This window comes from Chiloscyllium plagiosum, unplaced genomic scaffold (assembly GCF_037043375.1).
Source record: "Chiloscyllium plagiosum isolate Xiang-an unplaced genomic scaffold, Cpla_swu_hap1 HiC_scaffold_29, whole genome shotgun sequence".
NCBI classification, from domain to species: domain Eukaryota; kingdom Metazoa; phylum Chordata; class Chondrichthyes; order Orectolobiformes; family Hemiscylliidae; genus Chiloscyllium; species Chiloscyllium plagiosum.
Window position 1 is genome coordinate 84,744,977 of NW_028270167.1, and position 14,031 is coordinate 84,759,007.

Below are 14,031 nucleotides of genomic sequence, written 5' to 3' on the forward strand. Positions count from 1 at the left end.
AACAGCAGCCTGTGAAACAACTCGTCCAGCCCCGGGGATTTGTCCAATTTTGTACCAGCCAAAACCATCATTCCCTGCTCGCAACTTATATCAATCCGTTTAAGATCTTCCCACTCCATCTTCTTGAACTATGTACCTGCCTCCACATTCTCCCAAGTAAAACAGATGGGAAGCTCTCATGTCACAATCTATCAATGTTCTCCAGATTCGCACACAGATTGCCCCCTTGGTGTCTAATGGGCCCTGATTGTTCCCTAGTTATTCTGTTCTGCTTGATGTTCTTGTGGAATATCTTGAAATTCTCGCTAACCTTGCTCACACTTTTCAATGCCTCTATGTTCGTCTCTCCCCTCTATGTGATATATTTAAAGTTTCATTTCGATCATCTCTCATTCTCTGAAACTCTACAGAATACAGGTGGAGTTCGCTCATCGGATAATCTTGCCATACAAGGGATTAATCTGGAGAATGTCAATTCAGTATATGAGATCAGTATGATTTACTTGGATCAGGAGATCAAAGCTGTACACAATACTCCAGGTACAGACTAACCAATATTCTGTGTCACTGGTGCAGAACATCTTTACTCCTCGTCGGAGCAAATTACTTCACAAGCTGGAATCTGTACTGAAACCAACACATGCTGGAGATCGCAGGGACTCAGACATCATCCTTGGAGGCAGAGCACAGAGCCTTTCATCGCCTATATTCTGATTCCCTTCAAACAAAGGGAAACTTAACTTTTACCTTCCCACATTTGCGTATGTTCCTCCCAATACAAGTTGCATTTTTGTTTTAGGGCTAACTTACTGAATGAATTCTTTAAAAATTCACCTGATATTCAACAATACCACATCTACTGGTTCTCCATTGTTTCTATAGACAAGGGCCATCATCAAGCAAAAATTTTGTAAATGTTGCCTTCCCTTTTAAAAATCTAGCATCATTCTCCAGACGTTTGCTATAACTTTCCAAGTGTCCAATATGACATTCTTTATAATAAATTCCAACAGATTCCCCACTGTGAACAATAACTGGTCTGTAGTTCACCATTCTCCCTCTTCTGCACTTTGTAATCCTTGGAATGCACTTATAACCTTCCAAACTGAAAACGGAAACATACAGTGATTCGCAATGCAACTATTAAGTCCATTTCTGTTTTCTCTGAAATTCTGGTATGAAGTACATTTGCTCTGTCAGCCATACAGTTATGTTTTCAAATGCTGCCTCGTCACTGATATGAATGATTTTAGTCTTTAGTTACACAAGTCCCATGGCCACTTGGTATTTCTGGGAGATTTTCTGGACCTACCTCCGTGAAGACAGACATAAAGTAACTGTTTAGTTTCCTTATCATTTTTTTCTGTTCTCCACAATAAATTGTCCTGTCCACACATTCACTGTTCCATATTTGACTTTGCTTTTAGTTTCCTTTCAACTATTGATGGCAGTTTTTCATCAGTATTTTTGTTTCTGGTTAGTTTGCATTCTTGTTCTCTTTCTAATTTACTTATCAGTTTATCAGTTTTCCTTCGCTGCATCCAAAATTTCAATGAATCCACAATATATGACTCCTTTCTAAGGCACTTTCATTGATCTAATGCAATTCCTAACTTCTTTTATTCACTATCGTTGAATCACCTTTCACTTTTGCGATTTATGCCTTGGAGGGATATATGTATAAAGTAGACTTTACAGTGTTTCTGTAAATAACAGACATTGCCTGTCTTTCATTAATTCATTTAATGTACTTTTCAAATTCACTAAAGCCAACGTTATTCTCATATCTTAATGGCTTGCATGACTCAGGTATATACCCGAAATATAAGAAAAAAAATGTTTTTATAAAATACATATAAAATTCAATGTATTAAGATCACTATTCCCAAAAGCTCCTTTACAGCAAATTCTTCGATTTGCTCTTCTGATCGCACAACACCAACTCCAAAATTTCCTGATAAACTGCTCGTTTCTCAACATACTTCTAAAGCAACCCATCTTATACACACTCAACATTAACATTCACTTGGGTAAACACTGGTTAGATGTAACTTCAAGCTGTCCATTATTACTGCAGTACCCACAAACTTGTATGTCTAATTTCCTGTTTTATGACATATTCACACTTGTATTGCAGCTTTCACTTTGATACATAACGCCCATGAACGTTGCTTCTCCTTGCTGTTCCTGAGATCCACCTCACCAGATTCTGTGGAATCGGAGTGACGTGGGCTCTCGGGAGGCTAATGGTAGATTCAGGCGAGATGTTTGGCGAGGAATATCTCATCATTTAAATTATCTCACCACACCTTACCTGTTCCTCTCAAGTGTCATTGTGAGATTTTCTCCAGATCTCCCGTTATGCTGGTGAAGCAGGGAAGGGCAATGATCTTTCAAAAATGCTGTGTATTCCCTCAGACAGCTGAACCTGCTCTAACCTGGGTGGGAGCCTTACAGCAGGCTGGTAGAGTGTTGCTGCTGGACTGGATCTTGGTGAGATCACACCTGGAGTACTGTGCACGGGTTTAATCTCCTTCCTGTGGAAAAGATATTGGAATTACCTCAGAGATTATTCCCTTTACTGGTTTCTGCAATGAAGGTGTTAATCATAAAATCTCTACAGTGTGAAACCAGGCCATTTGACGCATCGACTCCACACTCATCCTCCGAAGACCATCCCATCCAATTCCACCACTCACCCTACCCAATCTTGTAAACTGGCATTTTCCATGGCCTCCACATCCCCGAACATTATGGGTAATTTAGCGTGGCCAATCCACCTAGCATGCACACCTTGGGACTGAGGGAGGAATCTGGAGACTGAAATTGAATCTGAATCCCTAGTGCTGTGAGGCAGCAATGCTAACCACTATGCTACCTAGTGTGGGCAACACAACCTGCCTGCACAGTTCAGTCCTTGAAAAGTGACATTTGAGCAGGGAGATTTCATAACTCCCCAAACCTGTCATTGAGCAACAGGAGGAGGACATTGAGGTCTTGAACGGCCTGGTCGGAAACAGTGCAGGACATTTAGGCCATCAGGACTAATGTCAGAACACCAGGAGGACTTTCAGCCCATCGTGTGTGTAAAGCCAGAATAGAATGGGTCCATTTAGTCACTCATGCCTCTTATACAGCAACTGGGGCAGATCTTTTGCATCCTTGTGCTTGTTACACAGGAATTGTGAAAGGGAACGTAGAGGTTATAGAAAGGGAAGGACTTCGAATAACCAGCTTCACTGGAAAATGAAAAGTAGTGAAAAAACTGTTGAGATTGAAGACAAAGTATTGGAATACGTTATGAAGGAAGTAATAACAGGAAATATCCAAAGCCAAGCCACAATCCAGCACAGTCAACATAGTTTTATGAAGGATAAATCATGTTTGAATGATGTGACTAATTTTCTTTAATGAAACGTAACAAGAAAGATGGATAATGGGGATCTTATAGATGTATTATATCTGGGCTTCCAGACATGAGTGCGTAATCGCAAATGATTAATATGCAAGACAAGAACACATGGGGTTAGGAATAATTTAATTGCTAGGGGTGAGGATTAGCTAACCAGTAAAAGATATAATATGGAGCCGCTGGTTTTGGACTGGGTTGGACAAGGTCAAAAATCAAATGACACCCGGTTAGAGTACAATAGGTTTATTTGTAAACACAAGGTTTCCTTGCGCTGCTCCTTCATCAGGTGTAAGAGAAAGGAAGACCTTAAACATAGAAGTTATAAGGAAAAGATCAAAGGGTTGTACAACTCATGCACATGAATTGTCCACACACCTAAGATGACTCTTAATTATTTAATCAGTTAGAATGTAGGTGTGAGTTTGATTGATTAATATGCAAATCGCAGAATTTATTTCAAGTCACTGCCTGGAGACACCTTCAGGTACTCTCGATGTAAATGAAGTAACACTTGTGGTCAGACAATGTATTCTAAGCGTGAGGCCTTGTTTGGAATCTGTCTGTGTCTTGATCTGGAGTTAGACTCTTTTTATTTGCAAAGTAGGAGTAGCGCGTGTACGTATGTGTGAGAGAGGGGGCGTGTCTGTGTGAAGAAGAGAGAGAGAGAGAGACACTGCGTGTAGGTGAGAGAGAGTGAGAGGGAATATGTATGTGAGTGCGCGAGGGAGAAAGAGAGGCTGTGTGCATGCGTGCGTGTGACAGAGTGGACTGCGCGTGTGGAATGTGAGAGAGGGTGTGTGTGAATGTGTATGAGGGGCAGATAGGGAGAGTGTGCATCATTGTATGTAACAGGGAGAGTGAGAATGTGTAATTGTCCCGGCTAAGATGCAGACAGATACGGCTGATCACTTTCCCCACACACTCACTCCGTGGTTTCAGAGCTTCCCCTCTCTGCATTTGTTGTTCATGTTACAGACCCAGGTGCTGTAACTACAGTCCCCATGCTCCATCGAGAGTTGGGTCACCAAATCATCAGGTCTCCCTGAATGTCTGAGGCAGCTCACAGCACAACCTCCAGCAAACCATCGCCAGCAGTTGCACTAACCTTTCAATAACAGGAGTCAGCTACAAGCCCTTCAGCTACAAGTTAGATGTCTGGTCCTTTACTATTATACTCAAGGGGCTTCCTCGTGTCACTGACCGCACAATCAACTGAAAGAGACAAACAGAGGCATTCCGCGGGCAGGCGCATACCAAGTTTCAAACACGTGAGTCAGAGCTGCTGGAACACCGCTGTCCATGAAGCACCACATGGGACACATCGGGAAGTGAACAACACCCTGACACACACCATTTCAATGTTTCTGAGCTTCATCATGCCAGCACTCGATGCACGAGGGAGTCAAAAACTAAGGCCAGGGAAAGATACATAATTTAAAAAAAACAAATAATTTATTAACTGATAACTTGCTGAAAATATGGATAAGGAGATGGGGGGATTGGGATAACGGGATAAGGGAGACAATGGTGGGTCCAATCCCAAGAAAGCAAACATTGAATGGAGACATTGCCAGGTCCGCTAGAATGGTCCATTGCCTCAAATTCTGAATCTGCTTCGAGAACCAGCAGGCCGTGCTAGTGGATAACTCGATAAGCTGGACTATCTGCACAGCATGGGCAGCATTGCAAATCTTTGCCAGGAAATTGCAATCCTCTAACAACACCCTCTGCCTCCTGCCTTTGAGCCAGTTTTGTATCCAAATGGCTTTCATATGAAAAAAACCTTGTTAAACAGATGACCATGCACAATGTTATTCAACGCCTTACTGATGTCCATATCGACAATGTGCACCACTCTATCTCAATTACTCTTTTTAGTAGCTTCTTCAAAAAAATCTCAGTCACGTCAGTGAGACACAATATTCCTTGCACAAAGTCATGTTAGCTTTCCTTAATCAGTCGTTACCTTTCAAAATGTGTGAAAATCCGATGACTCATAATCCCCTCCAACAGCTTACCCACCACTGACGTCAGGCTCACTGGCTTTTCCTTATCACCCTTCTTAAATCCTTTCAGTAGTGGCACCACGTTAGCCAACCTCCAGTCTTCTGACACTTTACCTGTGATTATTGATGATAGGAAGGGGCCCAGCAATCACTTCCCTAGCTTCCCACAAAGTTCTAGCGTACCTCTAATAAAAGCCGGGTCATTTTCTTTCTTTTGCATGTTTTAAGACCTCCAGCAGCTCATCTGTAATAGTGACACTTTCCTAGATGTCTACTTATTTTCAAATTCTCTAACTTCCATATCCTCCTGCGAAGTAAATGCTGATACAAAATATTCGTTCAGTACCTCCTCAATTTCTGTGGCTCTGCACATGGGCAGCCTTGCTGATCTTTAAGGATGTCCTATTCTCTCCACAGTTACTCTTTTGTCATTGACATATTTGTAGAATTTCTTTGGATTCTCCCTAACTCTGTTTGCCAAAGCTATCACATGTCCCCTTTTTATGCTCACAATTTCCCTCTTAACTATACTCTTGTTGCCTTCAGACTCTTCGAGTGATTCACTTTAAATCAGGAATTAAGAAGCTAATGATGACCATTTTGATTGTCGGAAAAATCCATTTGGTTCACTGACACGCTTTAAGGAAACAAACTGCCATTCTTACCTGGTCTGGCCTACAAGTGACTCCAGACACACAGCAATGCGGTTGACTGCTAACTGCCCTCTGGGCAATTAGGTATGGGTGATAGATGCTAGCCTAGCCAGGGACGCCTTCATCCCGTGAATGAATTAAGAAAAACCCTCAATTCCTGCTGTCTATATCTGACATATGCTTCCTGTTTATCCGTGACCAGAGCCCCAATTTCTCCAATCCTCCAGCATTCCTTACACGTACCATCCTTACCCTTCACCCTAACAGGGCCATAATGTCTCTGTTCTCTTGATATCTCATTATTGAAGGCTTCCCACTTCGCAACTGACCCCCTTTTCTGAGAATATCTGTCCCAATCGAATTTGGAAAATTCTTAGTTAATATCATCAAAAGTGGTTTTCAACAATTTAGAACTTTAAGTTTTAGACGTGGTTCATCCTTTTCCATCTCTGTTTTAAAACTAATAGAATTCTGAAGACTTGCCATAAAGTGGTCCCCACTGATACCTCAACCACCCCCTCCCCACTGCCTTATGTCCCAAGGATAAGGTGGCGTTTAGCTCCTTGTCTGTGATGGAGAGCATTGGTGAAGCTGCTGCAGCGTTGTAACTGGGGTGGGGGTTGGCAGAGTCTTCGATTCATTGGGTTGAATCTAACAATAATTTGTCTCAGTGACATTTTCAGTGAGTGTGACATAGGGATTTTCTGCACGAAGCTGAACTAGTTTCCTGGTGTTATCTTATCTAAATCAACTAATCATTTACCCACCTCGCCCCATGTTATCCCTCTCATTCAATGCCAGCCCGATTCTCCCACCCATCATGGCAGTAGGTACTCAGCATCGTCCGTATATCCCTGGATATTCCGTGATCCCTGGCACTGGTGCCACCTTTAAAAGGCCAATGGGCACATGGATGAGCTTTCTCAGGTTGGACAACACCTGTACTGTTTACCCCGAGCATGGCAGATAAGGGGCAATTACACCACGGTTTGTCGACAGGGGCACAGAGGTCCTAGTACAGACGAGGAATGGGCTAGTACAGACGAGGACCATTCTCTTCCCAGAGGGAGCCACACCACCAGACCCACCAAGCATGGTCTGAGCTCAGTGCAGTATTTGTGGTCTGAAGGAATGTCCAGCAATACAGGACAAGCATCAATAACCTTCCCCACTCTGTTAGGATAAGGGTCACCGTATATTCTCTGCTCCCTCACACTCACTGCATATCTGTTATAGCACCGACCCCCGATCAAGGCTCATGCTCCACACTCTCACTGCTGCATGAAGCACCATCCCTCTCTCTTTCCCCCCTACTATATCTCCCTCACTAATAGCACTCGATGGATACAGCACTGTTGACTGACTCCCTCTGGACACGTCACCATCTTCCAACCGCACCCCCCCCCCCCCACCTACACCAGCACTTTCAGCACGGTCACCCAATCCCACTCTCACTCCATCCTTCCCCGTCTCCTATTCCAGGAGAAACAGCTTGGAATAGGACAGAAAGAGCCAAGCCGGGTGGTGGTCCGATATCTATCTACACTCCTCACCCCAACACTCCATACCTGTGTGTCTGTATTTGACTCTGTGAATATCTATACGTGAGTGCAGGTCTGACAGTCTCTGTGGTGTTTAAAAGGACACAATCTCTCCCTCAGCTGGCCTCCACAACCTACTGCAGTGACAATGGCACAGGATGATAACCTTCGAGGATTCAGTCTGGGATGGAGAGAGGGCAGCAGCTCACAGCACCATCCAAACTGACAGCACCATCAACACACACACACACAACCCACACACACACAATGCTGGTATATGGAGGGTTGCAAATTTACTTGGGCCTTTCAGAATAGAAATGCTCACCTCTGAGTGAACCATTTTGTCACGAGAGTAGATGAATTTACTTTTCATTCTGTGACTTGCAATGCTTAAAAGGTACGTGAGAAAGTATTGAGAAGTCCTGAAAAAGGCTCACTAGTGGTGGTGATGACGCAGGAACAAGATCGCTTAGTATCAGACAAAACTGTTATGTGCTTCCAAAGATATTATTTGAAAAATCAAACGACCATGCAATTTGACAGATTTACACCAAAGGATTTGTTATCTTCTCAGAGTTAAAAACTGTGCCACCGATGCAGTGGTGTGCGCAGTCCCGCAGAGGGAGGTATTGTATGAATCTAATCAAAGAACTCAGAGGCGACCACTGCTGCCTCACAGCACCAGGCACCCGCGCTCGTGTCCACCCTCAGGCGACTGTCTGTGTGGAGTTTCACATTCTCACCGTGTCTGCGTGGGTGCTCTGGTTTACACCCACAGTCCAACGTTGTGGATGTTAGGTGAATTTGACATGCTAAAATGTCCATAGTGGCGAGGGATGGATAGGTTAGGGGCATTAGTCATGGGTAAGCATAGGATAGCATTTGAACGGGTCTGGGTGGGTTATTCTTCGAAGGGTCAGTGTGGACCTGTTGGGTTGAAGGGCCTGTTTCCACACTGTAGCGATTCTATGAACTCTATGAACAACAGGGACAGACGTAGAGAGAGGAGGAGGAAGACTTTGATTCCAAGTTCAATCTATTTATTTCAACAACAACTTTACACAGAGATGCAGACAGAGGTACACACAGACTGAGATACTGACACTAACACACATAACACATGCCCACAGAGATACGCACGTAGATATGGACATTTACACACAAACACACAAACATAACCCAATATACAGACACACACGATCTTTAATACAGAGATATATACATATTTTAATTAATAAGTTATCATTGGTTAGTCGGAGAAGGCAGGAGAATGGAGTTCAGAAATATTTTAGCAGTGATCAAATGTCATTGCAGAAAGCTTGTGCTGAATGGCCTCATTATACTCCAGTGTTCATTGCTTATATGATCTTTCCTGGAATTGTCTTTCCACGAGGTCAGTGGAGACTGAATTTGATAAGTATTTTGTTTAGGAGAGTTAATGGGAATGTGGACAGATTTGAGGGGCTGAGTGGTCGATATCTGTTTCTAATTGTCGACTCCTTATATATCAAAGGAGTGGTGGTTGGTTTGAGGGGAAAACATTTTGAGAATAAGGACCGTTCCATTTCAGACTGAGACAGGGATGCTCCTTTCTCTTTAGGGTTGTGTAATCTGTGGTGTTCTCATCCCTAGGGAGCAGTGAAGACTGGATGACAGAAAACACTCAAGGTTGAGTTCCATAGAACTCTGATGAACTAGGGAATCCATGTTTATTAGGAACAGATAGGGAAATTATGTTTAGTTATAATCGCATCACCAATGCACATTCCGAATGGTGCAGCAGGCTGAAGGGTCTGAATGGCCAGCTGCAACAACCCATGTGTTGTTCTCTCAAGCCCTCCGTAAAGTTACATGGGTAAAGAAAGATCCCATTTAGCCAGTCAGCATCATTATGAGGAGACCCTTCTGCCCTCAAGGATTTACGCATGAATAGATTGAAGTCATTCAACTCCCTTAAGTACATTACACAGCGTAGGATGAGGCCATCCAACCTTTCTAGACCGCTACCCAGCAACAGGAGCAACCTGGTTAACTATCAGGGAATAAACATTCGGGTTTTTCAGGTTGTAAAGTTGTAACTGTGTTGGAGTTCCTAGGGGATCAGTGTGAGATTATCAACTATTTACAATCTATACCAATGACTTGGATGAGAGGACTGATTGGCCTGGAGCTCAGTTAGCTCATTCACAAAGATAATCATTTAACTGGACATGGAGACTCTGAAATGGGATACAGACGGGGAGGTTAGTGATCAAAACTTTGGCAGAAAACAGTATAATGTTGGTTAAGAGAAGTCAGTGTTGTGTTGAAAAGATAAAATAACAGTAACCTACTTAAATGGATTAAAAATCACAGAACTCATTGGTATAGAAGGATTTGTGCAGTCCGGTACATGAGCCACATAAACCTAATCAGCAGATTCAGCCAATAATTAGAAAAGGGTATAGAATCTTGCTGTTTTATGCAAAGGCTATTAGTTATAATCATTAGGATGTATTACTGCATTTGTACATGACAATACTGAGACCACATCTGAAGTATTGTCTCTCGTAATGAACCCCTAAACTGAAAGGAAAATATGCAATGGTTTTAGAAGCTTTTCACTGATGTTTTACTTTACTCTTTGCTAGAATGAAGGCCTGATGGAATCATAGTGTCATACAGCACGGAAACAGACCCTTCAGTCCATCTTATCTGCACCGACCAGATATTCCAATCTGATGTAGTAATCTTTGCCAGCATTAGACCCATAATCCTCTAAACGGTTCTTATTCACATACCCTCCATTGCCTCTTAAATGTTGTAACTGTACCAGCCTCCATCACTTTTGCTGCCAGTTTGTCCCACACACACACTATCCTCTGTGAAAAAAATTTACCTCTTCAGGTATCTTTTTAATCTTACCCCTCTCACCTTAAATCAATGCCCACTGGTTTGGAGCCCTCCGACCTTGGAAAATAACCATATCCATGCCCCCCATGGCCTCTACAAGGTCAGGGCACTTCAGGCCTATTGGGCTGAAGGGCCTATTTATATGCTGTATGACTATCGCTTTAATTGTTGAAAATAAAGAATGTAGTCTCACTATTTCCACAGCTTGTGAGCATCAAGTGGTAAGGAATGCAATTTCCAAGGTCACGCAGCACACCGAATTGAAGCTGTCAAATGGTTCAGAACCCCATTTCTCTCTTTGTAACATACCTGTTAGTGTTCCTGCACGACAAGAATCCCTGGGGTCTATCACCATATTCTGAATAGAAATTACACATAGGCAACAGAATGCTGGCCTTGCTAATGAAATTCACCTCACAACAAGAACTGAAAGGAATGAGCAGAATTAAAGTAATCCATTAGATCCAATGTGATTTCTAAAGCAGTTTCAAGGCAGGCTTTCACTTTGCCCTATGCTCCTGACCTTTCTCCAATACCATGAAACTTCCCTGAGTGCTTTTGAGTGCTGTTTAAAAGTCACATATGGAAAACTGTGCCCAATAATCTGAAAGGAAATGTCTCCATGTTCATGAGAATCATCTCATAATTTTTTCTGTATCTAAATTCAATAGAAGTGCAAAAACTAGTATCAGGGGTAAGTCACCAATACAGCTGCGTCATGCGATAAGATCGTGAATGAACTGACTGTGACATCAATCACACATTCCTCCTTTGCCCTTACAATGTTTGTGTGTTACTCTTAGTCAAGAATCTGACTGCTTCTGCATTAGGAATATTCAATATTTTATCCTCCATTGCTATCTGGGAAGGGAGTTCACAAATACTCGAAACTTTGAGAGGATTAAAACATCCAACATTTTCTTAACTGAGATAACCTTCAGTTTCATAGGCCATCCACTCCTGGTAATCTCTCACAAGCTGAAATATTGTTTCAGAATTCAACTTGAAAAGAATACTTGGAATATTCTGGGGTCACCAAGATCATGTTGTTCGCCTAAGCTCCATCAGATCCACAGTCAGTCAGTTCAAGATTTCCACCTGTAATAAATGTTCCACACAGGAGTCAGTTGAGTGAATCTTCTCTGGACTGATTTGCATGTCAGTATGACCATTGTTCTCTCGATGTGGCCTCGCCACTACTCTGCAAAACTGTAGAAAATCTTCCCTAATTTTGAATGCATTCTGTTTCAGAAAATGTCTACATTTATCTTACCTCCCTCAAAACTTTACGCACACATAAACTTTTTATTTTGTAATCCAGGTGCCCCGTTCTTCTGCGCCTCAAGCCAAATCTGTCCATTGAAATAATACACTGCCTTTCGATTCAACATCTTTGAGCTCACAGACAATACATCCTACGATGCTCCATACAACAATATTTTTCTGTTCACTTGACCCACCTTAATCTCTTTATAGACTCAAGTCCTCTTCATATGTTGCTTTCCTAACAGTTTCAAAAGTCTGCATTCTTCCATAGCGCACACAGAATATTTGGTCAAAGAAATATATTGTGGCCACATTCTGAAGGAATTGACAATGTAATATTTTTAATTAATGTCTAAACTATGAACTTATGACAATGCTAAAGTGTTTTGCAGTCCCATCACTCAGTTCCCAAAACTCAAAGTAGGGACAGATGGTGTAAAATCTGTGTGGTTAGAATTGAGGAAAGGCAAAGATGAAAAACCATAGTTGGAGTTATGTACAGGTCCACAAACCGTAGTTAGGAGCTGGTTCGGACGTCACATCAGGAGGTAGAAAAGATGTGTCGGAAAGGCAAAGTTACAGTGATTGGGAGGAATTCAATATGCAGCTGTACTGGGAAATTCAGGTTGGCAGTGGTTTGCAGTAAAGGAATTTGGAGAATGTCTACGAGATGGCTTTTTGGAGCAGCTTATGGTGCAGGCAACGAGGGAACGGGCAATATTGGATTTAGTGTTGTGCAATGAGGCAGACTTGATAAGGGAGCTTAAGGTAAAGAAACCTTTATGAGGCAGTAATCATAATATCATTGAACCTACTCTTCAATTTGAGAGGGTGAAGGTGGAATCAGAGTTCACAATATTACCGCTGAATAAAAGCAACTACAAAGGCATGAGAGAGGAACTGGGTTAAATTGACTAGGCGAGTAGGCTAGCAAGAAAGACAGTGGAACAGTAACGGCGGGAGTTTCTGAGAGTAATTCAGGAGACAGAGCAGAAATTCATCCCAAGCTAAAAGAAGCATGGTATAGGGAGGATGAGGCAACAATGGCTGACAGGGAAAATCAGGGATAGGGTAAAAGCAAGAGAAATCAAATAACATGGCAAATGGCAGTGGGAAACCAAAGGATTTGGAAGCTTACAAATACCAATAGAGGGCAACAAAATAAGAAATAGGAGGAAGAAGATTAAATATGAGGGTCAGCTCGCCAGTAATATAAAATACTGTAAGAGATTCTTTAGATATGTAAAGGGCAAAAGAGAGGCAGAAATGGACGTTGGTCGCGGAATACGACGCTGGAGATATAGTAATGGGGAACAAATAATGGCTGAGAAACTGAACATTTATTTCACGTCACTCTTCACAGCGAAAAACACGAATAGTATCCCACAAATTAAAGATAGCGAGGGGACAGAGCTAATTAGGAGAAGTTGCTCGAACAACTAAATGGGTAAATAAACTGGACCTACTGGAAAATATTCCAGAGTTCCAAGGGAGTTAGCTGAAGAAATAATGGAGACATTTGTGGTGATCTTTCATGAATTTCTAGAATCAGGGAGAGGTTCAAAAGACTAGAAAGTTGCAAATGTGACAGCCTCTTCAAAAAGGGAATAAGGCAAAAGGCAGAAAGTGACAGACCGATTAACCTAACCTCAGTCATGTGTAAGATCCTAGAATCCATTGTGAAGGATGAGATTCTGAATACTTGCAAGTGAAATGTAAAATTGGGCAAAGTCAGTATGGTGTCATCAAGAAGACGTCATGCCTCAGAAATCTGTAAAAGTTATTTGAGGATGCAACAAGCAAGTGAGACAAAGGAAAGCCAGTTAATATTATCCACCATGACTTCAAGAAGGACTTTGGCAAGGTGCCGCACAGGAGGCTGCTGAGTAAAATAAGGCCCCATTTTGTTCGAGGTAATTTACTAGTGTGTGCAGAAGCTTGGCTGCCTGGCAGCAAGTACAGAGTGGGGATAAAAACGTACTTCTTGGGATAGCAGCCGATGACAACTTGTGTTCCACATGGCTTAGTGTTGGGATCACAACTTTTTACTTTGTGCATTAACGATCTACATTAAGAAACTGTTGGTATTCTGGCTAGGTTTTCAGATGATACAAAGGTAGGTAGAGGGACAGGCAGCATTGAGAAGGCAAGGAGGCTGCAGAATGTTTTAGACAGGATAGGAGAGTGGGCAAAGAAGTGGCAGATGGAGTTCATCTTGGAAAACCTGAACTGATGCACTTTGTGAGGAGGGGGAGAGGCAT